General features: G+C 32.6%; 2 long non-coding RNA genes across 2 annotated transcripts; both read left to right on the top strand.

Moving 5' to 3' along the window:
- The first annotated feature begins 10,192 nt into the window (after positions 1 to 10,192).
- LOC121209819 (uncharacterized) lies at positions 10,193 to 11,280 on the top strand. Its single transcript, XR_005904950.1, has 2 exons — positions 10,193 to 10,666; positions 10,931 to 11,280. It is a non-coding gene; the product is annotated as an uncharacterized lncRNA (long non-coding RNA).
- An 8,664-nt stretch (positions 11,281 to 19,944) lies between these two features.
- On the top strand, positions 19,945 to 20,767 carry LOC107944523 (uncharacterized). Its single transcript, XR_005904949.1, has 2 exons — positions 19,945 to 20,081; positions 20,391 to 20,767. It is a non-coding gene; the product is annotated as an uncharacterized lncRNA (long non-coding RNA).
- The last annotated feature ends 1,236 nt before the right edge of the window (positions 20,768 to 22,003 follow it).

Genomic DNA, 22,003 nt, shown 5'->3' with positions numbered 1-22,003 from the left:
TTCTATTTTCTCTATGTCTCAACTTGATAATGCAAGAATATTGTTCTCCCTCCAACCCCTTTTTATACTCTTCCGACTGAACTCCGAAAAGGCTAAACCCCATGAAACAAACTCCAAGCTATCCAACAAAACATTTTCAAAAGGCTGCAAAAAGCGAGGGAAATGAAATGAAAATATCCCTTGCGACGCAATATGTCCCCACCTTCCACTTTCAAGCAGTTAATGCCTATTGCACTATGGAGCCTTGAACCATACACTTCACAGTAAACACTCTACTCTGTTCCCTTCCACTATGCAAACAAAATCTTTATGTTTACTCCTCAAGCAACCGTGAATTTCAAGGCCACCGTCCCAAGTAAGCACCAAAAGGAGAGGCTGCTTAACCATTCCAATGCTGAATATTTTGAAACCCTGTTTAATTGCTTTAGGACATATGATTAAGAGGGCCACATTCGTTTTCAAATACTATCATGTCTTTTAGCAACATGGGTTCATCGAATGGTATTTGTCTCAAATAATAATAGTTCTTCATACAACCAAAAGTATAATCTCACACTCCCACATTAAAAGAAATATGAAAAAGAATATTTATCTTTAAAATTACAAATGCTAATTTTCTATTGTAGTATTGGTTTAAGTATCTTTGTCGATCAAGTCCTAAGGTTCAAACCTTATATCCTGATTTTTACTAGTTTTTTTAAAGAATTGCTTGACCTTAGCATTTTACCTCCTTTCCACTAAGGCCAAATGCTTCCTTTGCTTTCTATATATATATATATTTGAAATAATGAAAAAAATACTAATTTTTCTATAATAGAAATATGATAAATAAAATAAAATAAATTCTACATTTATATGGACTCGAACTATGATATTAGATTTAATACTTGAAAAATTGTTGAAAAATAAAATTATTTTACATTTATATGAGTTCGAACTAGGGCTAATTCATTTAAAGATAAAAAACCATTATTTTCATCATTTTCAATTTTACAAAGCTTTTTTAGTGAAAACAATAAAAAGTTATTCTAGTTTTCACATATTTTATTTTTTATTTAAAATTATTTTAAAATTTTTCAATCAAACATGTTTTCTTCAATGTTTTTCATTTTTCTAAGAAAATGAAAACAAAAACAAAAATAGCTTTTTTTTTTCTTGAAACCAAACAAAGCATAATTTCTGGGCCACACTTTTTTTTTATCTAAATTATTAGATTTTTTATTTTAACATTTAACATTGTGAGCTATTATGGATGCAATCGTGATCTCGTCCGACAACCGAGATGGTGGAGGTGAAGACTCTAATGAAGATCGAATCACCAAGAAAGTCAGTGTCAAAGAGTTAAAAGGATGACATTGATGTGAACATGGTGGTGGATTTGTGCCTAGAAGTTGGAGTCTCTTGGAAGGACAAGCTCTTGGGAGGGACGGAGGCTATTCCCAAGACGTCTTCGACGAATACAGGTAATTTCGATTATGAGAATTTTAATTTTGTAGAGGGAGACATCTTGAAATCCATAGCCAACGAAATTTCGGCCATCAATTTCTCGAATAGAATCCAGAAACTATTAGTTAAAGATATGGAAACCACCATGGTTGTAAAATTGTTAGGACGCAATATAGGGTATACAATGTTACACAATTGGATCTCTAATCTCTAGAGGCCTTCTTAACATTTCCATCTAATGGATGTGGAAAATGGATATTACTTGGTTAGGTTTCAAAACAAATAAGATTATGAAATGGTTTTGACTTAAGGGCCATGAATTTTTTTGGGCTTTACCTTACCGTCCAGCCGTGGACAGTGGACTTTGATCCACTGAAACCTTTCCCTACTATGGTTTTGACTTGGATCTGATTTCCTGAAATGCCGGGGTTCCTCTATAAATGACAGGTTTTGGAGGAGATAGGAAGCCTGGTGGGAAAAGTAGCAAGATTGGACATCAAAATGGATAGTGACACGAGGGGACGTTTTGCAAGGATGACGATTTATGTTGATTTGGAGAAGTCGCTTGTATCCCAAATCTTGAATAATGGAAGAATTCAAAGGGTTGAATTTGAAGCCTTACTAGCGGTCTGCTTCGCTTGTGGTTACTATGGACACCTTAAGAACCTTTGCCCATCCATCGCTCTAGATCAGTGCACCGTGAATGGTAATGCGAAAAGTTCCAGTCCAATGGTTGAGGGGTCAACTCCGGCGATGGGGGAGGAGCCTCTTGGGCCATGGATGATCATTAAGCGAATATCTCGCCATAATTAAAAGGATACTCATAATCAAAAATAAAAAAAATAAAAATAGATTTTTGGAAAGTCTAAATTTGAGGCGTTGGCCTCATTAGAAAAAAAAGTTAGTGGCATTGATGAAGTAGAGTCAGATATTCCAGGAATTAGGTTCCAAAAGGGTGAATTTTTAAAGAAATTAAAAGGCTTAAAAGAAGGGGCGAAATCTGAGATGTTAGAAAATAGGAAGACTGTAGCTGGTAACGTAGGCCTATCGAGTGGGTTTTCAACTGTAGGGTCAAGTATGAGTTTAGGCTTAAGGAATGTTAGGCCTAGTTTGGATTTTAATGGTCAGGAACAAGGAAAATCAAATGTGCAGCTAGGTGAAAATCTTGGGACAGCGTTGTTGAGGGCTTTCGGGACCATGTTGACTGTTTGAATAATTTTGACAGTCAAAATGTGGGGGATTCGACTCCTACTAACCACACTGAATTAAAAAGACAGGGAATTAAGTCACATGCCGAAACTCATAGGAATTCCTCTCTTTATTTTAATCTTACTTTAATGGTCCCATCGAGTCAGTGGTGGAATTAAATCCTAAAATCTTGGATCCCAAACAACACTCAGCCGTGACTTTTAAAGAGAACTTAGATCCAAATTCGAATATTAGTTCTCAATCAGATGGGATTTTGGAAAGTGAAAATTCTCTAGAAGGGCCAAAAGGGAGAAATAGTATACATTGTAAGACCCTAAGCAAAACTATCTGTGGCCGTAAGGGATTTTTCAAGGTTATTGGTAATTCCTATGTTCCTCTTCCAAAAACCATGACCTTTATAGCTAGACTTATTAGTTCTCAAGCTAGAAGCGGACAAAACCAAGCAATTTTCAGAAAATTATGATAGTGATGTTCAAAATCGGCAGGGTATACCCTTTTTTCAAAACGAAATACAAAGAAAAGTTACCATAGAACTCTTTGGATTATCTGTCAGTTGCTCAACGAATTACTTCTTTGGAATGTTCAAAAAAAAGATTACTTGGTTTTCTTTTCTTTTTTTATTAATTTAATTAATATATGCATATTCCATTCCATTTTCCCTTCATTTCTGATTATTTTAATAGGAATTTCGGTATCCACCAAAAAAATCAAATCCATGAAATGAAAGAATTATAAAATCGTAAGACTTGCCTTTCAATTATTTCAGATTAATTGAAATCAACACAAATAAAATAGATCAAGCGAAGAAATAAAATTGAGATACTATGTACAGTACATATATTTAATTGATATTGACATGTATGAAGATACATATTGTGGATTCATCTATATTAAGCTTGTATCTTTCTACATTACAATAATAGATATAGATAGTATGGTAGAAAGATTCATATTTTTTTCTACCATACTATCGAGTTTTATAGGATACTGCTGATTCTAGTCCATTCATTTTATTTAAGACGTGAGATTTAGATCTGAGGTGACTTCCTAGCAATTGTCATATTTCTCTATCTTTTGATTTTTAGGAATTTTACTATATTTTGTTGGAATTGTCAGGGGTGCGCAAACTTTAAGTTCGCAAAAGTGTTTCACAAGTATAACCGTGAGCATAGGTCGAATTTGACTGGTCTTCTAAAAACAAGGGTCAGCATTGGTAAGTCAAATGCGATCATCGCTAAATTTGGTTTTCAACATTCACATTGAATGGGGGTGGTAGGATTCTTAGGTGGCATTTGGGTTGAGTAGAAAGGTTCTATTTGCGTAGATATTCTCAAAAGTCATCCTTAGATGATTCTTCTTAGGATTTTAGATAGCTCCTTTAGAAAACCCTTCATTGTTACTTTTGTTTATAGAAGTCCAGATAGTCAAAAAAAGGATATATCTCTGGAATGTTTTAAAAAATAGTGTTTCGATAGATAGAACCTCGTGGTTAGCAATTAGAAATTTTATTTCTATCCTTTCTTCTGACGAAATGAAAGGAGGAAATACCTTAGGAGAAATGTGTCCTCTTTTTGGTGACTTTATGGATTCGACTGATATTCTGGATATGGGTTTCCAAGGTTCACAATTCACTCAGCAAAGACGGGGGACTTTGAGAGGTTAGACAGGGCCATTTGTAATGGTGCTTGAAACTCAGTTTTTCCATACTCTATGATGACAAATTTGCCTAAGCTTAAATCAGATCGTAGACCCCTACGATTATCCCTTAGGTATGACTGCAATCCTTCAAAGGGACATCATTTTATATTTTTAACAGGTTGGGTTGAGCATCCTAGTTTTTCTAATTTTGTTAAGGAGAATTGAAATATCTCTGAAAGCATGTCGGTGACACACTTTATCTTTACTAATCAAGTTAGACATTGGAATAAAAAAGGTGTATGGCCATATTAGCTCTCATAAGAATCATCTTATTTGCAGACTTAATGATATTCACAATGCGCTTGATTCTATAGACTCGATTTACCTTCATCAGGCGGAAATGGAGATAAAGGAAGAGTTAAATCATGTCTTACATAACGAGGAGCTTTTATGGCGTCAAAAGGTAAGATGTGATTGATTGGTTTTGGTAGATTGCAACACCAAATTCTTTCACATGCGTACTTTGTGAAGAAGAAAAAGAAATATTATTGTCACTTTAAAAAATGACATGGGAGATTGGGTTTTGGATGAGGAAGAATTGAAAGTCAAGGCAATTAACTTCTACGTGAAATTATATGCTGAACACCCTGGTCCAATGCGAGAGTTACCCCCTAGTGCCTTCCTGCGTCTTATTGATTTGGATATTTCTTTTCTGAGCAAATTGACTTTTAATGAGGAAATTAAATCCGTTCTATTTGATATGGCACCGTTAAAGGCTCCTAGAAGTGATGGGTATCATACTTTGTTTTACTAGAGTCAGTAGGAGCATGTACGTGATAATACTCTAGAACGACATATTTTATGTGCTAATTGCATGTTTATTTTGAGTATGATCCTACTAATTTGGGTTATTTTATGATCTTTTATATGGTCTTTTATCTTTTAAGGACTAAATTGGAGGCAAAAGGAAATTTAAAGGCAAAAAGTGCAAATTTGAAGATATAATGGCCAACATGCAACATAGGGAAAAATGTTGTGTCAAAAATGCAAGTATGGAAGACATAAGGGCAAAAGAGCAAAAGAAGAGATTTTATAGCACAAGACTCTATTTAATATTTTATTATATTAGGATAATTATTTAGATTTAAATTTAGGATTTATTTTTATTTATCTTTAATTATCTTTATTTATTTATATTTATCTTTTAGAATTTAATTAGGAATAGACTAGGTTTCTTAGTACTATAAATAGGGGATGAAGTGACACAAATTCTGTCCATCTTTTGTTGTAAACACTCTCTCCCCCATAAATTTAGTCTTTTTGTTCTTTCTATATTTTCTTTCAATAAAAATTCCATTTCTATCATTTTTTGTTTTTTCCCAAAAATCATGAGCCACTAAATCTAATGTAGCCGAAGGTTGTCGAAATTCCCCAAAAAGGTTCATGAGGCCTAGAATTAACGCTTAGCCTTCTCAACAGGGTATTCATCGCTTCTCTTCCTTATGGGGCTGACGCTGCCGTCCATGTCCCTTAATAGATGAAATTTTCAACTTGTGCAAGGAACGATCGCTTTGTACATTTGGGGAAGGTTGCACAGTCGGTTCGTTGGCTTTCTGCGTCAAAGGTTGAAGAGTCCAAGAGACAAAATGGCGTGGTATTCGCCGTTGGGAAGTGATGATCTAGCAGAAAATAGTCTCACAAAAGCGATTATTGGCTAGAGTCAGGTTCCGCCAAATCTTAAGTCTAAATTCTTGGAGTTGGTGGTCGTATGTGTCCTCTTCCACTATAACTAGCTTACTCTGCTTAAGAAGGATCACTTAAAAGCCAAGAATTGGACCCAAGGCGAATCGAGACAACCGGAGGTTAGAATCTCACCACATAAGAAACTCTCTCTCTGTTTATTTTTTATATTCTCCATTTTAATTTATTTAATTTTGCAATTTCAATTCAACTTTCAATTCTATTTTTATTTTATTTTTCCAGATCAAAACTTTTAATTATGTTTTTTATTTTTATTTTTTTAGGAACGCAAGTTTTCTTAGGCATGATTCTGCCTAAGATTTCGAGAAATAACCGTTCGTGCAACCTGGTCCCTGAGGATTCGACCTTACTTCCCCTTTACTTTTCTTTTTCATTATTTTGTAGGAAATACGATATTTTTGGTGCTCTCAACGACCGCATCAGTACGTGCATCTGTCTGCAATTGGGTTAGGAAGTTTTTTTTTAAGACAACCTTGACTTGGATTTAAATAATTCAGTCATTGTGCTCATTCCCAAGGTTCAGAGTCTGGAAAGCTTCTCCCAATTCCGTCCAATCAGCCTTTTCTCTATCCTTTACAAGCTAGTTATGAAGGTCATTGCAAATCGTTTCAAAGTTGTCTTTCCATGGATTATTACTCCTAAGTAGGCCAGGTTTGTAGCAGGCAGAAACATCATAGATAACATTATTATTGCCTAGGAGGTTATCCTGTAACAACCCGAATTTTACGATTATCGGAAAAGTATATTTTCGGGTCTCCGTTTCTGAAAAATGGATTCAGAAATATTTATTAGAAATATTTACGAAGTTAATTGTGAGGTTAATTAGATTGTGGATAGGTGGATAAAGGTTAATTATGTATAAGGATTAAATTGAATAAAGTGTAAAAGTTTAATTATAGATTAAAAGAATATAAAAGGGACTAAATAGACTATTAAGCCTATTTCAATGAAAGAGGCGGCAATGTGCATAAAAATCTTAAATTTTTATGTTGGTTAATATTAAATTATATTATATTTTAAATTATATTAATTATATTATATTATATTATATTATATTATATTATTATGAAATAAATTGGAAATAGACAAGTGTATGGTGATTAAATGATACATATGTAATGTATATATTTATAAAATTGTAATATATTTATTTAATTACTTTTTATTTAAGTAAATAGATTTTTATATTAAAATATTAAATTATAAAATAAATTAAGATTTTGACAAATGTAGGGTGATGATTTAGTACAAGTGTATTAATAAAAATACATACATTTGTAATATTTATATCTAATTAGTAAATAGATATTTATTATTTATTATATAAGATTTTTGTATTATTAACAAATTAAATGGTGACAATTGTAATTTAAATATTTGTATTTAAATAGATATTTATTATAATTATTATAATGTATTATTATTAACTAATATATATATATAAGATATAAAGAAAAGAAAGAAACAAAAAAGAAGGAAAGAACAGAATAGAAACGAAAAACAAGGGAGAAAGAAAGAAGGGAAAAAAAAGAAAGAAAGAAAAGGGAGAAATAGGGATTTTAAAGCTTGGAACTTAAGTAGATAAGTTAATTAAGTCCTTTTCTTTTAATTTTGATGTTTGAGAAGCTTTAGAACAAGGTTTTGATGAAATTAAGTTAATATTTTGAAAGTTCATAGGTTTATAAGTATAGTTCATGTTGAACAAAATGATGAATTAAGGGTTTAATTGATAGAATTTTTAGTTAGAATTGATTAAATGATTAAATTGTAAAAAAAGTTAGTAGTTATACATAGTAGGGACTAAATTGCAAGAATTTTGAAATTAGGGTTTTATGATGAAATTTAGATAGTTATGTCTAAGTTTGGTTGAAAATTGAGTAGAAATAAAGTATGAATTGAGATAGAAAAGTAAGTGAATTTAGTTAAGATTAAAATTGAAATTAAAGTAGAAATTGAATAGAAATTGAATAAGAAATTTAAATATTAAATGTAAATTAGTATTGTATTAATGATTATGAAAATTATCTTAATTTTTCGTAGCTAACATCGCACCCGAGGCATCTATGAAGAAAGGAAAAGAAAACGTGGACAAAGAATAATTCGAGAAATTACGGTTTATATTTCTATAATCCGAACTTAATATTTAATTGTTGAAATTATTATTTAATATGTATGTTAAGTGCATTGAGATGATTATTTGAATTGGAGTGAACATTGATTGAAATTGAAAAGTGAATTTAATTATTAATTGTTGCATTTTGATTAAATGTTATGGTAAGTAATGTCAAAACCATTTTTTTTATTTTCGAAAAAAATGGGGATCGACTTTTAAAACAAAGTGTGGAGTCGCCATCAATCCTTTTACTTAGGTGTGATTGGATCACCTAATAAAACATTTTATTCCATTTAAATCAATTTTGGCCTACAGAAATTTAAAAAAATGGGTTCAGAAGTCGGTTATGTATGATGAAGGATTAGCACCCTCACTACGCCCAGAATTGGTACCAAATTGATTAAGTACTGTCATTATGTCTAAGATTTTAAAAGATTTTGAAATATGGTTCCTTTTAAAACATTTGAGTGGCTCAATTTGGTCGTCAAAATTCTCTCGTTTCAAAGAAATACAGCATCACATCCAGCACGATAGGACATGATCCTTTATACCTTCGAAAACGCGATTAATTTTCGACTTCCAAAAGCTCATACATTGGAAATTACAAAAGGATGCCCAATTATTTAGTCCGACGAAAAATCGAAACCCAGCGCGGTTGGGCACGATTCCACGAATTTCTAAACATTGAACATTACCTTATTTTAGAGTTTTAGGAAACACGAGCGAAATTTTAAAGAAATATTTGATTATTTTGAGCAAACGGGAAATCGAAACCCAGCACGATAAGGCACGAGTCCTCGAATTTCCAAATATCAAACATTACTTTCGTTTTAGTGAATTTTCAAATAAACAATTGTAAAACTAGCTCAAAACGCATTAATTTGACTTGAAATAAAATGGAATAATTAATTTTAAAACAAAAAGTTACAAATTACAAAGTAACATTTGCAAAAAAGAAGTGAAATTATACACATGGGACAATATGCACAAATAACGTACTATACTTGGTGAATGAAGATAATATAAGCTTAAGAAACAAATTAACAAAACAAACAATAGAATATAACTAATCAAAGAAAAATATAACTAAATTTTCAAGCATGGATGAATAACAATTGATATAATTATACAAAAAAATGAATAAAATAATGCGTAACAATAATATGTGAAATAACATAAAAACTAAAAAATGACATATAATATGCAGAACAATACGAAAACTAGGAGCCAACATATTACAAAATAATTTAAAAATCATATGAAACATATACAAAGGAATAACATATGCTAGAATTCGAAATATTTTATATGTATATAAAACTAGTAAAATATAAATGATTATTAGAATATATATTATGTAAAAAGAAATTCAAAATAATAATATATAGAATAATTTCAAATACAACAAATTGATTTAACTAATGATATATATGAAACTGAAAACTTAATATAAATAATGTATATACAAATATGCTAATTTGTGAAAGTGTTTAATATAAATAAAATATACATAAATAAATAGATTAGATACATAAATAAATTTAAAAGAAGATATATATATACACATAAAGATTTAAAAGAAAATACTTACATAAAATAATAAAAAAGATAAACAATATGTACAAAAAAATATAATGAACAACAATTCAAAACTGATGATATAGGAAACATTTACGTTTATATAAATGTAAAAAAATAATTTTGTGATGAAACAATATAAATGATATACAAAACAATATATATATGAATAAATAATGTACATAAAATACAAATAGTTTAATATAAATAATATATACAAAAATAATATAATATTTGAAGCAAAGAATGTTCATAAAAGAGAATTTTAAAATAAACAAGTTATATAATAAAACAAAACGAAAATATACAAAAGGAGATGAAACTAGAACAGTGAAATCAATAAAATAATTCAAAATTATATATTAAGATAATCTGTCAAAAAATGAATGATGAATAATTCATAAAAATACAAAAATATGAACTAAGAAACTTAATTGGAATAAAAACAAGATCAGAAGGATAATTTACAAATAAATCAGATTGTTAAAATAGAATTTAGGACTGGAATAAAATGCGCTCAAATGATCAAGGATTAAAAATGCAAATGGACCAAATTCCAAAACGAAACGTTTAAGCGCAGGCTAATTTGAAACAACACTCAAATTTCCAGAAAAAATTAAAAATAAAGTAAATTCAAATTGGGCCCAATCGAATAGTAGCGCGAAAGGGAGGGACGAATCGCACAATTATCCCCTTTTAGAAAAAAATGCGCGGATCCGACTATGGGTCGGGTCGACGCGCGGGTTCTTCCACTCATTAAACAGCGCCATTTGGTTTATGCATAAGAAACAAAGAAACCTTCCTGTCAAAGGCATTTGCCTCAAAATCGAAAGGAGCAGAAGGGTTTTTTCCCTTTTCCTCTGCTAGGGCTCAAATGCGCCACTAATCCATTTCGATCGTGAATAACGATGGCTGGAAAAGGTACTTTCGATCTTTTCACTCTTTTTGCTCTTTTTCTTTTGTTGTAAAAAACTTAAAAAGGAAAATCAGAATCACCAATCACCTCTTAAAGAGAAGAAAAATGGAAAATCTCATTGTATTTGAAAAAGTCAAATCCTACTCTCTGTTTTTCTGTATCTGTATTGTATTTTTTTGTGGAAAAGATCCTCTTTACATTCGATTTCACTGGCCTTTATAGTCGAATAAAAAGAATAATAATAATAAATACAAAAAATTTTCCCTTAGATCTATTTGCTGTCAATCTGTTGTGAGTTGTTAGTCCGTTGCGGGTATGAAGGTTGTGGTGCTGCTGACATGGCGAGGCCGTTCGTGGGGTGTACGGAGGAACGGAGGTACACGTGCGATGTGGAGAGGCCGCTTGTGAAGGCTGCGGCGCAAGGGAACCCTAAGGTTCCAGAAGTTTCAATTTGCCTGGGCCATTTGGGCTGTTTTAAGATTGGGCCTTATTGTAAAATGAGTTTAAAATTTGGGCTTCAATTGTATGTGGGTTAAATGTAAATTTGGTATTAGGCTAAAAGCTGGGCTTTTTGTAATGTTGGACTTTGGACCTTATTTTATTTTATTTATTTTGGTTTTTTTTGTTTTTTTCGTTTTTTTATGGGCCCAGACGAAATGGGCCTATTACAGCTGTCACTCTTTGCTTATTGTCGTGTAACGAGAATAGAGCAAAGACTTCAAATAGGGCCAATTTTACCCTGTTTTGCTGAATTTTGACTGTAACTTTAAGGAAATAGGATGGTGGCTTAAATCTGCTCTATTGCTGATACATGGAGATAAGATTCGCCATCCTCGATCTGCTCCACAACTGCTTAGGGAAATAGATCTTCAATATTCAGTCTGCTTCCTTGCTACCTCAGGAAGATAAGACTACAATCGCCAACCCACTCTCTTGCTTCCTTAGAGAGATAAGGCTAGTGGCTAAAATCTGCTCCATTGCCGAAACATGGAGATAAGATTCGCCATCCTCAATTTGCTCCCAACTGCTTAAAGAGATAAGATCTTCAATCTTCAGTCTGCTTCCTTGTTACCTCAAGAAGATAAGCCTACAATCGCCAATCTGCTTTTTTGCTACGCCAGAGAGATAATGCTAGTGACTAAAATCTACTTCATTTTCGATACATGGAGATAAGATTCGCCGTATTCGATTTGCTTCTCAACTGCTTAGGGAGCTAAGATTTACAATCATCAGTCTGCTTCGTTCCTACCTCAGGAAGATAAGACCACCATCTTCAACCTGCTCTTTTGCTACCTCAGAGAGATAAGGTTAGTGGCTAAAATCTGCTCCATTGCCGATACATGGAGATAAGATTCGCCATCTTCGATCTACTCCACTACTGCTTAGAGAGACAAGATCTTCAATCTTCAGTCTGCTTCCTTGTTACCTTAGGAAGATAAGACCACCATCTTCAACCTGCTCTCTTGCTACCTCAGAAAGATAAGGCTAGCGGCTAAAATCTGCTCCATTGCCGATACATGGAGATAAGATTCGCCATCTTTGGTCTGCTCCACTGTAACTTCAGGGAGATAAGATCTGACTTCACCGATGTTACTACACCGTCCTCTTGGATATGTCCTGTAGACTCGGTTTCATGTATCATGCTTATGTCAAATAATTAGGATGCTATGATCAAAATGAATCAAATACTCATAATTAGATGTGATGCTGATGTCAAATAATTAGGATGTTATGATCGAAATGAATCAAATGCTCCTAACTAGATGTGATGCTTATGTCAAATAATTAGGATGCTATGATCGAAATGAATCAAATACTCCTAACTAGATGTGCTATGAATGATATATGAATGCAAAAATGAGAATGATCTTTTTAAATGATCTTTTTTTTAAATGCTTAAAGTATCATCGCTCGTTGTTCACCAGGGCACTATCACTGATTTATTATGCTGCCATCTTGTTCGGCTGGTATTCTTGACAGAAAAACCCAAAAAAACAATCACATTCTGCTCAGCAAGCTTGCCCCGCTATAATTTCAGAGTCCTTACACTATAACTTCTGGGACATAAAGTTTGAACTTCCCATTGCAACCTCAGGGGAATAATCATTTGATTTCTTTTATCCATCTTGTGGCAACTCAGAGGTATAGGATTTGCATTATCTTCAATCAATTTGATCTGTTATACCATCTCCTGGGTATAATGAACAGACGTATATGCCTAATATCTGCATGAATATAGAATACCATTTTCTTTTTTCGAGAATAATCCCATTGCTCATTCTTTGCCGGGATTATAACACTTATTAATATCTTTGACAGAAAATTTAAGGAGATAATCTCAATTTGGGCTTAAATATTTCCAACCCTTAAGATTGGTGAGTTTTAAACAATAGTCCTATTTCAGGCTCCTGTATTATTTAGAAACTTCCTAAAGTAATATGCGAAACTCCATTTATGAAAGTATTATTAGTCCAAAAATCATTATTTCAATGCAAAATGCTTGAAAAAGATCATGACCATGGACAAGAAAGGAATTAATTGAGAACATATCTCGAAACAAATAAGCAAATGTAACCAAGAAAGAAATTTATTGGGACATGACCTGAAAAGAATAAGATAATAAAAAAATGTGTAAAAATGGAAAGCTAAGTGCCCAGATATCACAGCTTGAGCTTCTCTGTACCAACTTCTTGAGGACCATTCTAAGTTCAATCTGTGTTTAAGGGATCCGAAGTACTTTGTCGATGCCCTAAGACGTAACATACTTCTTTTATTGTTAATTCAGGCATAGCAAAACTACTGTATGCCCTATTTTGATACAAATTTAAGCTGCCCTTTTCGGGTTTTCAACTCAAATCCCCTTTGGTCTCAAAGCGCCTTTTGCGGGTTTTTGCCTTAGCCTCTCCTTTTCTTTCTTCTTTTTTTATTTTTATTTTTTTGATTTTCTTTTTTTTTTTAATTTTTTTCATTTGATTTTGATTTTACATTTCGATTTTTTTTAATGTCTCAAAGCGCCCTTTGCAGGTTTTCACCTTGGCCTCTCCCATTTTAGGTAGAATACTCTTTGACTGCATTTTGAATTCCTCAAACTAGGCAAATCATTTCGGTCAATATCAATGCTCCTCCAGAACAGGTCTTCTTTACTATATAAAGTCCCTCTTAGTTTGGCATATTTCTTCCTTTGAAGTCCTTTTGTATAAGAAGGATCTTCTTCAATATCAAGTTCCCCTCATGGAATTTTCTCATATCATTCATTTCTGGTGTATTAAACCACGACAGAATTTCGTCTCTTTGAATTCAATTGATCATATCAAGCTTTGATCCATTCTGCCTTATCCAACTTCAACTCTGACAAGACTCGGAGCAAAAGAATCTCTTCTTCAAAACTGTTTTTATCCCATAAACCAATGAGCAATGTGCTGCCCCAGAGAAGGTCCTAGCCGACGTTCGGTAAGCATAAAAGGTAAATGATAACTTCTTTATGCCAATCCTTACAAGGTTGTCCTTCACTATGACCTTTGTTTTATCGTTTTATTGCTTTTTCTTTTCTTTTTTTCTATTTTTGTACTTTTGTTTTTTCTTTTTGGATGCCTTTGCTACACTGTGATATAGTGTCTGATCTTTGAACAGACTGCAAACTTTTGACATTGTGCAGTTGTATTAGAAGCGATCCTTTTTTGACATTACTTGTCAGCAACCCTTTTTCTTCTTTTTTTTTTGAGATTTGATGACTATCGACCTTGTAATATTGGCATATGAAGTGAACTTCACCCTCTTTGTGAAGTAATCAATGATTGCCAAGATGAATCAATGTATATTAGACGAGAATGGCATGATAACATCCATGCCCCACATAGAGAAAATATGTGAAGAAATGAATGAGGCACATGAATTTTGTTTCCCTAAATATAGCCTAACTAACTCAATCCCCTTCCATGATGGATCAACAGTAACCAAACCTCATAATTAGTGTAGCTACCATGAAACCATTAACATGTGTCATTCTGACACCCGTATAGACATTTTTTAGCGTCCACAAGTCTTAGTATCCCAAGTATATCCTGACATGATTATGCGATAACATCTTTGAATTCTTGGAATAACTCAATGACGATTCGCTTTGTGTTTGTGGTGACTCAGGCTTCGATCTTTGCCTCTTACTCACAATGTCTATTGATCCTCCGTAAAGTAGGATCCGTGTTTTATCTTGTTCTACCGTCCTTAACAAATCAGGAAATTAGTCACAATCTCTGTCATCGTCAAAGTTCTGAGATCCACTTAAACACATATCTCACCCCAAAAGGGAGTCAGTTACAACGTTGCTCATGTCGTTGATATCTAGGGACCTGTTGTAGGTACAAAGGCAAATTCCAAAGAATAAATGATTCTAAGGATGATTATTTGTATGGTATAATCATGAATGAAGAATGAAAACATATTTAAAAGACAGTCTAAAGAACAAAAGAATATATAAAGAATGAAAGAATATTTATTCAAAAAGAATGCATTTTATTGAAATAAAATTTTTTGGACACAAGCCTATTTCACAAAAGGATTCTTATTGCCCTTAGGCTTAAAGCAACAAGCGTGTTTTGAATATTACTCTAGATCAGCTCTAAAAAATACTGGGATTTCTTCCACAGTCCCATTGCTTAAAACATCCCTAAGTACATAAGGGTTTGGAAACTTTTATTCCCTGGTTCCCTCTTTGGATATGTCATTCAAATTCTCTTTGATAACTAGTGGTTACAGCCCTCGGCTGGCCTATGTTGACCAATTTAGAAGGCAAGCTCACGATGTTTACTTTATTTTCCTTGTTCATCGGGGTTGACCTTTTAACACTCTCTCCTGCATCTATCTGTCCATTTCTTACCGTGCTTTCAATCATCTCAGCGGACATTACTATATCTAAAAAACTCAGCGTAGCGCTTCCCAACATATAGTCAATGAACGGGGCTTTCAAAGTATTTATGAAAAGCATCGTAGTCTCATTTTCTAAAAGAGGTGGTTGGACTTGTGCTGCTACCTTTCTCCATCTTTGGACATATTGCCTGAAGCTCTTATTTTGCTTTTTTTCCATATTCTGCAAGGTAATTCTATCGGGTGTCATGTCTATTACATAGCTATACTGCTTCATAAAAGCCTGTCCTAAATCCTTCCATGAATTGATTTTAGCATGACTCAATTGATTGTACCATTTAGTTGCTGACCCGGTCAAACTGTCTTGGAAGCAATGAATTAATAATTGGTCATTACTAACATATCTTGTCATCCTTCAACAGAACATTGTGATGTGAGCTTTTGGACAACTAGTCCCATTGTACTTTTCAAAGTTTGGAGTCTTAAATTTTGGCGGGAATACTAGACCAGGGACCAAACTCAGATCCTTGGCGTTAATCCCACAGTAGAAGTCAACATTCTCCATTGCCCTAAAATTTTCCTCTAACCACTTATACCATCTTCAAAATGTCTTAGCAACTCCCTCTTTACTTTTTCCGTTTCATCTAGATCAGGAACTTCAAGATTGGTTGGGTTGCCCCCCGGACTAGAGCCTGAGCCTATCGGGTAATCCACTAGTGCCGAGGTGCCAGCCTGATATTGCTAAGTTCTAATAATAGGTACACCTTGCGGACATGTCTGAGCATTTTTCGGGATGAAACTTGGAAGGTAGAGTGACTCCTCATTGTTCTCCCCAACATTAATCATGGAACTTTTTCTTTCTTCAAGCCCCATAGTCAAAAATTGGGACAACTGATTCATCATATTCCTTTGAGACTCTAACACCTGGTCTCTTATATCCTGCCGAGTCCTCGCCAGTTGCTCTTATATCTGTATTTGTAACTGGTCTTGCATCTCTCTTTGAAGTTGTTCAAGTCTTTCCAATTTTTGGTCCATATCTTTTGTGTTAGCACGGGTACCGTAACGACGCTTGGTTGGTAAGTTTTTACTGGTTCCCAGATTAACTAAAATAATTTCAACTAATTAGGGACCCTTTTATAAAAATCTAATGCAAATGATGCAACGATGCAATGCAATGCAAATGCATGGGATGAATGCAATGCAAATGCATGGGATGAATGCAAAAGAAAGAAAGGCGTTAATTTTGAATTCAATTCCATTAAAACAACATTTCTAGAAAACAAATTCCTTTACATAAAACGGATTACGTATACGGCCTTGTTTTCATATTCCAGGCGAAGAAACTGATCCCTTTTCTTCGTGAAAGTCAAATCTCACAAGCTTCTAATAAATGCCTCCACTAGCTCCTTTTTGCTTGATCCAGGCCGTGACTTATTATCCTCGCGATGTTGATTAGCTCCTTTAAGAAAGTCGAGATGTGACAGCTCTCGAACAATCTTTATTAGCTTGAATCCTCAAGTAAAGTCTTGTTTTCCACCGTGAACCATCAGCCTTTTTCCATTGTGTTTACTTGGACCATATTCAGACAACCGTATTATAATCCACTTTATCAAGAAATTCGTTTTCTTATGACAAACTGTTCTATTTAGCAATCAAATATGAATCAACACCTCCTTTCTATAATGATGTAATGCAATGCAGTTATAAACAAAACACGTTAGTACAGAAGAAATAAATAACAAATAAAGTACCTATTCGAGTGACCACTAAATTTGGGCAAGGTTCTACCTAAGGTGGATTCTCAATGTTCACTATATGTGGCTTGGTTCTAGAGAAAGGGTACCTGAACCAGCAGATTCCTCAATCCTCACCCATTATAGGCTCATATGGATCGAGTTCAGTTCAGGGGAATACATTTTCCTATGACCATGCGGAGATGAAAATCTCACGAAATCATAGGTACGGATGTATCCCGGAAGTAATCCACTAGCCCATACGGAGATGAAAACCTCACGAAGGCATAGTTTCTCACTCTCACTTAGAAGGTGTGACCATAACGGTCATGCAATGTAATGTAAGAGTACACTACAAAATTCAAACAATAACAATCATGCAAACGAATGCAACAAAGAATCATGATTTTCAAATCAAATTTCCAATTTTAGACAAAAGGACAGAAATTAATCAATTTTATAGCTTGACTCTCTTATTCAGTCCCCAGTGGAGTCGTCAAGCTGTCGAAACCATTTTTTTATTTTCGAAAAAACGGGGATCAACTTTTAAAACAAAGTGTGGAGTCGCCACCAATCCTTTTTCTTAGGTGTGATTGGATCACCTAATAAAACATTTTATTCCATTTAAATCAATTTTGACCTATGTAAATTTAAAAAAACGAGTTCAGGAGTCGGTTACGTATGAGGAAGGATTAGCACCCTCACTACGCCCAGAATTGGTACCAAATTGATTAAGTACTGTCCTTATATCTAAGATTTAAAAAGATTTTGAAATATGGTTCCTTTTAAAACATTTGAGTGGCTCAAGTTGGTCGTCAAAATTCTCTCTTTTCAAAGAAATACAGCATCACATTCAGCACGATAGGACATGATCCTTTATACCTTCGAAAACGCAGTTAATTTTCGACTTCCAAAAGCTTATACATTGGAAATTACAAAAGGATGCCCAATTATTTAGTCCGACGAAAAATCGAAACCCAGCACGGTTGGGCACGATTCCACGAATTTCCAAACATTGAACATTGCCTTATTTTAGAGTTTTAGGAAACACGAGTTAAATTCTAAAGAAATATTTGATTATTTTGAACAAACGGGAAATTGAAACCCAGAACGATAAGGCACGATTCCTTGAATTTCCAAATATCAAACATTACTTTCGTTTTAATGAATTTTCAAATAAACAATTGTAAAACTAGCTCAAAACGCATTAATTTGACTTGAAATAAAATGGAATAATTAATTTTAAAACAAAAAGTTACAAATTACAAAGTAACATTTGCAAACTAGAAGCGAAATTATACACATGGGACAATATGCACAAATAACGTACTATACTTGGTGAATGAAGATAATATAAGTTTAAGAAACAAATTAACAAAACAAACAATAGAATATAACTAATCAAAGAAAAATATAACTAAATTTTCAAGCATGGATAAATAACAATTGATATAATTATACAAAAAAACGAATAAAATAATGCGTAACAATAATATGTGAAATAACATAAAAACTAAAAAATGACATATAATATGCAGAACAATACGAAAACTAGGAGCCAACATATTACAAAACAATTTAAAAATCATATGAAACATATACAAAGGAATAACACATGCTAGGATTCGAAATATTTTATATGTATATAAAACTAGTAAAATATAAATGATTATTAGAATATATATTATGTAAAAAGAAATTCAAAATAATAATATATAGAATAATTTCAAATAAAACAAATTGATTTAACTAATGATATATATGAAACTGAAAACTTAATATAAATAATGTATATACAAATAAGCTAATTTGTGAAAGTATTTAATATAAATAAAATATATATAAATAAATAGATTAGATACATAAATAAATTTAAAAGAAGATATATATATACATAAAGATTTAAAAGAAAATATTTACATAAAATAATATAAAATCAACAATATGTACAAAAAAACATAATGAACAACAATTTAAAACTGATGATATAGGAAACATTTACGTATATATAAGTGTAAAAAAATAATTTTATGAAGAAACAATATAAATTATATACAAAACAATATATATATGAATAAATAATGTACATAAAATACAAATAGTTTAATATAAATAATATATACAAAAATAATATAATATTTGAAGCAAAGAATGTTCATAAAAGAGAATTTTGAAATAAACAAGTTATATGATAAAACAAAATAAAAATATACAAAAGGAGATGAAACTAGAATAGTGAAATCAATAAAATAATTCAAAATAATATATTAAGTTCATCTGTCAAAAAATGAATGATGAATAATTCATAAAAATACAAAAATATAAACTAAGAAACTTAATTGGAATAAAAACAAGATCAGAAGGATAATTTACAAATAAATCAGATTGTTAAAATAGAATTTAGGACTGGAATAAAATGCGCTCAAATGATCAAGGATTAAAAATGCAAATGGACCAAATTCCAAAACGAAACGTTTAAGCGCAGGTTAATTTGAAACAACACGCAAATTTCCATAAAAAATTAAAAATAAAGCAAATTCAAATTGGGCCCAACCGAATAGTAGCGCGAAAGGGAGGGACAAATCGCACAATTATCCCCTTTTAGAATAAAATGCTCGGATCCGACTATGGGTCGGGTCGACGCGCGGGTTCTTTCACTCATTAAACAGTGTCGTTTGTTTTATGCATAAGAAACAAAGAAACCTTCCCTTCAAAGGCATTTGCCTCAAAATCGAAAGGAGCAGAAGGGTTTTTTCCCTTTCTCCTCTGCTAGGGCTCAAATGCGCCGCTAATCCATTTCGATCGTGAATAACGATGGCTGAAGAAGGTACCTTTGATATTTTCATTCTTTTTGCTCTTTTTCTTTTGTTGTAAAAAACTTAAAAAGGAAAATCAGAATCACCAATCACCTCTTAAAGAGAAGAAAAATGGAAAATCTCATTGTATTTGAAAAAGTCAAATCCTGCTCTTTGTTTTTCTGTATCTGTATTGTATTTTTTTTGTGGAAAAGATCCTCTTTACATTCGATTTCACTGGCCTTTATAGTCGAATAAAAAGAATAATAATAATAAATACAAAAAATTTTCCCTTAGATCTATTTGCTGTCAATCTACTGTGAGTTGATAGTTCGTTGTAGGTACGAAGGTCGTGGTGCTGCTGACATGGCGAGGCCATTTGTGGGGTGTACGGAGGAAAGGGGTTGCACGTACGATGTGGCGAGGCCACTCGTGAAGGCTGCGGCGCAAAGGAACCCTAGGGTTCCAGAAGTTTCAATTTGCTCAGGCCATTTGGGCCGTTTTAAGATTGGGCATTATTGTAAAATGAGTTTAAAATTTGGGCTTCAATTGTATGTGGGTCAAATGTAAATTTGGTATTAGGCCAAAAGCTGGGCTTTTTGTAATGTTGGACTTTGGACCTTATTTTATTTTATTTATTTTGGTTTTTTTTTTGGTTTTTGTATGGGCCCGGGCGAAATGGGCCTATTACAAGTAATTAAGGTGAGAATTATTTGAATTGTGTTTTACAATTGAAATCGATTGATTTGGTATGTGATAAATTTATTGAATTTATATGGATATATTTGATTGATGTGGAAATTGAATATTGAATGTATGTTATATTAAAAAATTAAATTGATTGGGAATGTGATGAAATAAATATGAATATTTGATTATTGTGGAATTTGAATATATGTTATTGAAAATGTAAGTTGAATTGTATTGAATTATGAATTTATGTGATTAATTAACATGTGAATTGATTCGAAAAGTTGAAAGTGAATTGAATACCCTATTAACTGTATCGGGCTAAGTCAGATATAGTTGGCACGCCATAGGATTGGAAGTGTTTAGGGATACTTCAACCTTGAGTCGATGAGGCACTATAAGTGTCGTACTGTTACTTCGACTTTAAGTCGATGAGGCACATTGTGTGTCATACTGTTACTGTTACTTTGGATTAATCTGATGAGGTACTGAGTACCGTACTATTACTGTTTACTTCGGCATAGCAGATGAGGTACTGAGTGCCGTACTGGTGTGTTGGTTGGATCCATGTATCCGTCTATGTCTGAGTCATGTTAATAGGGGTAAATAAAAGTATTGAATGACTGATTTCTCTAATGGTTGACTGTTACTGAATAATAAAGATCAATTGATCGCTACTGAAAAATATTGACTGTTACTGACTGATATTGATAAATTGATTGATATTGAAAAATATTGACTGATATTGACCTTGGAATAAAACAGATTACTGATTGAGAAGTGAATAGCTGAATATTATTTATTGATATTAAATAGTGAACTGAAGTATGAGTGAGACATGTGAATTAAGTATCTCTGAACTGGATATGAATAGAAAATATTATCGTTCAAATGATTTGTGAATTTAGTTTGAAAGCTAATCGGGTTAGTAGATGAGAAAAAAAATTGAGTGAGTTATAAAAGATTTAATTTTTGTAATGAATATATATATAATTGTGATTGGCATATGATTTAAGTGTATGATATATTGTTAAGTGTTCAGATTATAGAAGTACCATTGAGTGCATACTCAGCATACGGTTTATTTTCGTGCGCTGGTTAGATACGAAAGTGATTAACGACTTAGCATTCAAGGTAATCCCCAACTCAAAGTGGTAAAGTACTTTCCTTTGGTAAATGGCATGTACCTTGGATGTTAAAAGTGGTCATTTTGGGATATTATTGTAAATATTGTTACAAATGATTATGATTGATTATATAACAT

Source organism: Gossypium hirsutum, chromosome A11 (genome assembly GCF_007990345.1).
Source record: "Gossypium hirsutum isolate 1008001.06 chromosome A11, Gossypium_hirsutum_v2.1, whole genome shotgun sequence".
Taxonomy (NCBI): Eukaryota; Viridiplantae; Streptophyta; class Magnoliopsida; order Malvales; family Malvaceae; genus Gossypium; species Gossypium hirsutum.
Note: the sequence above shows the minus strand (reverse complement) of the source record. Positions and strands in the feature narration are given on the sequence as shown.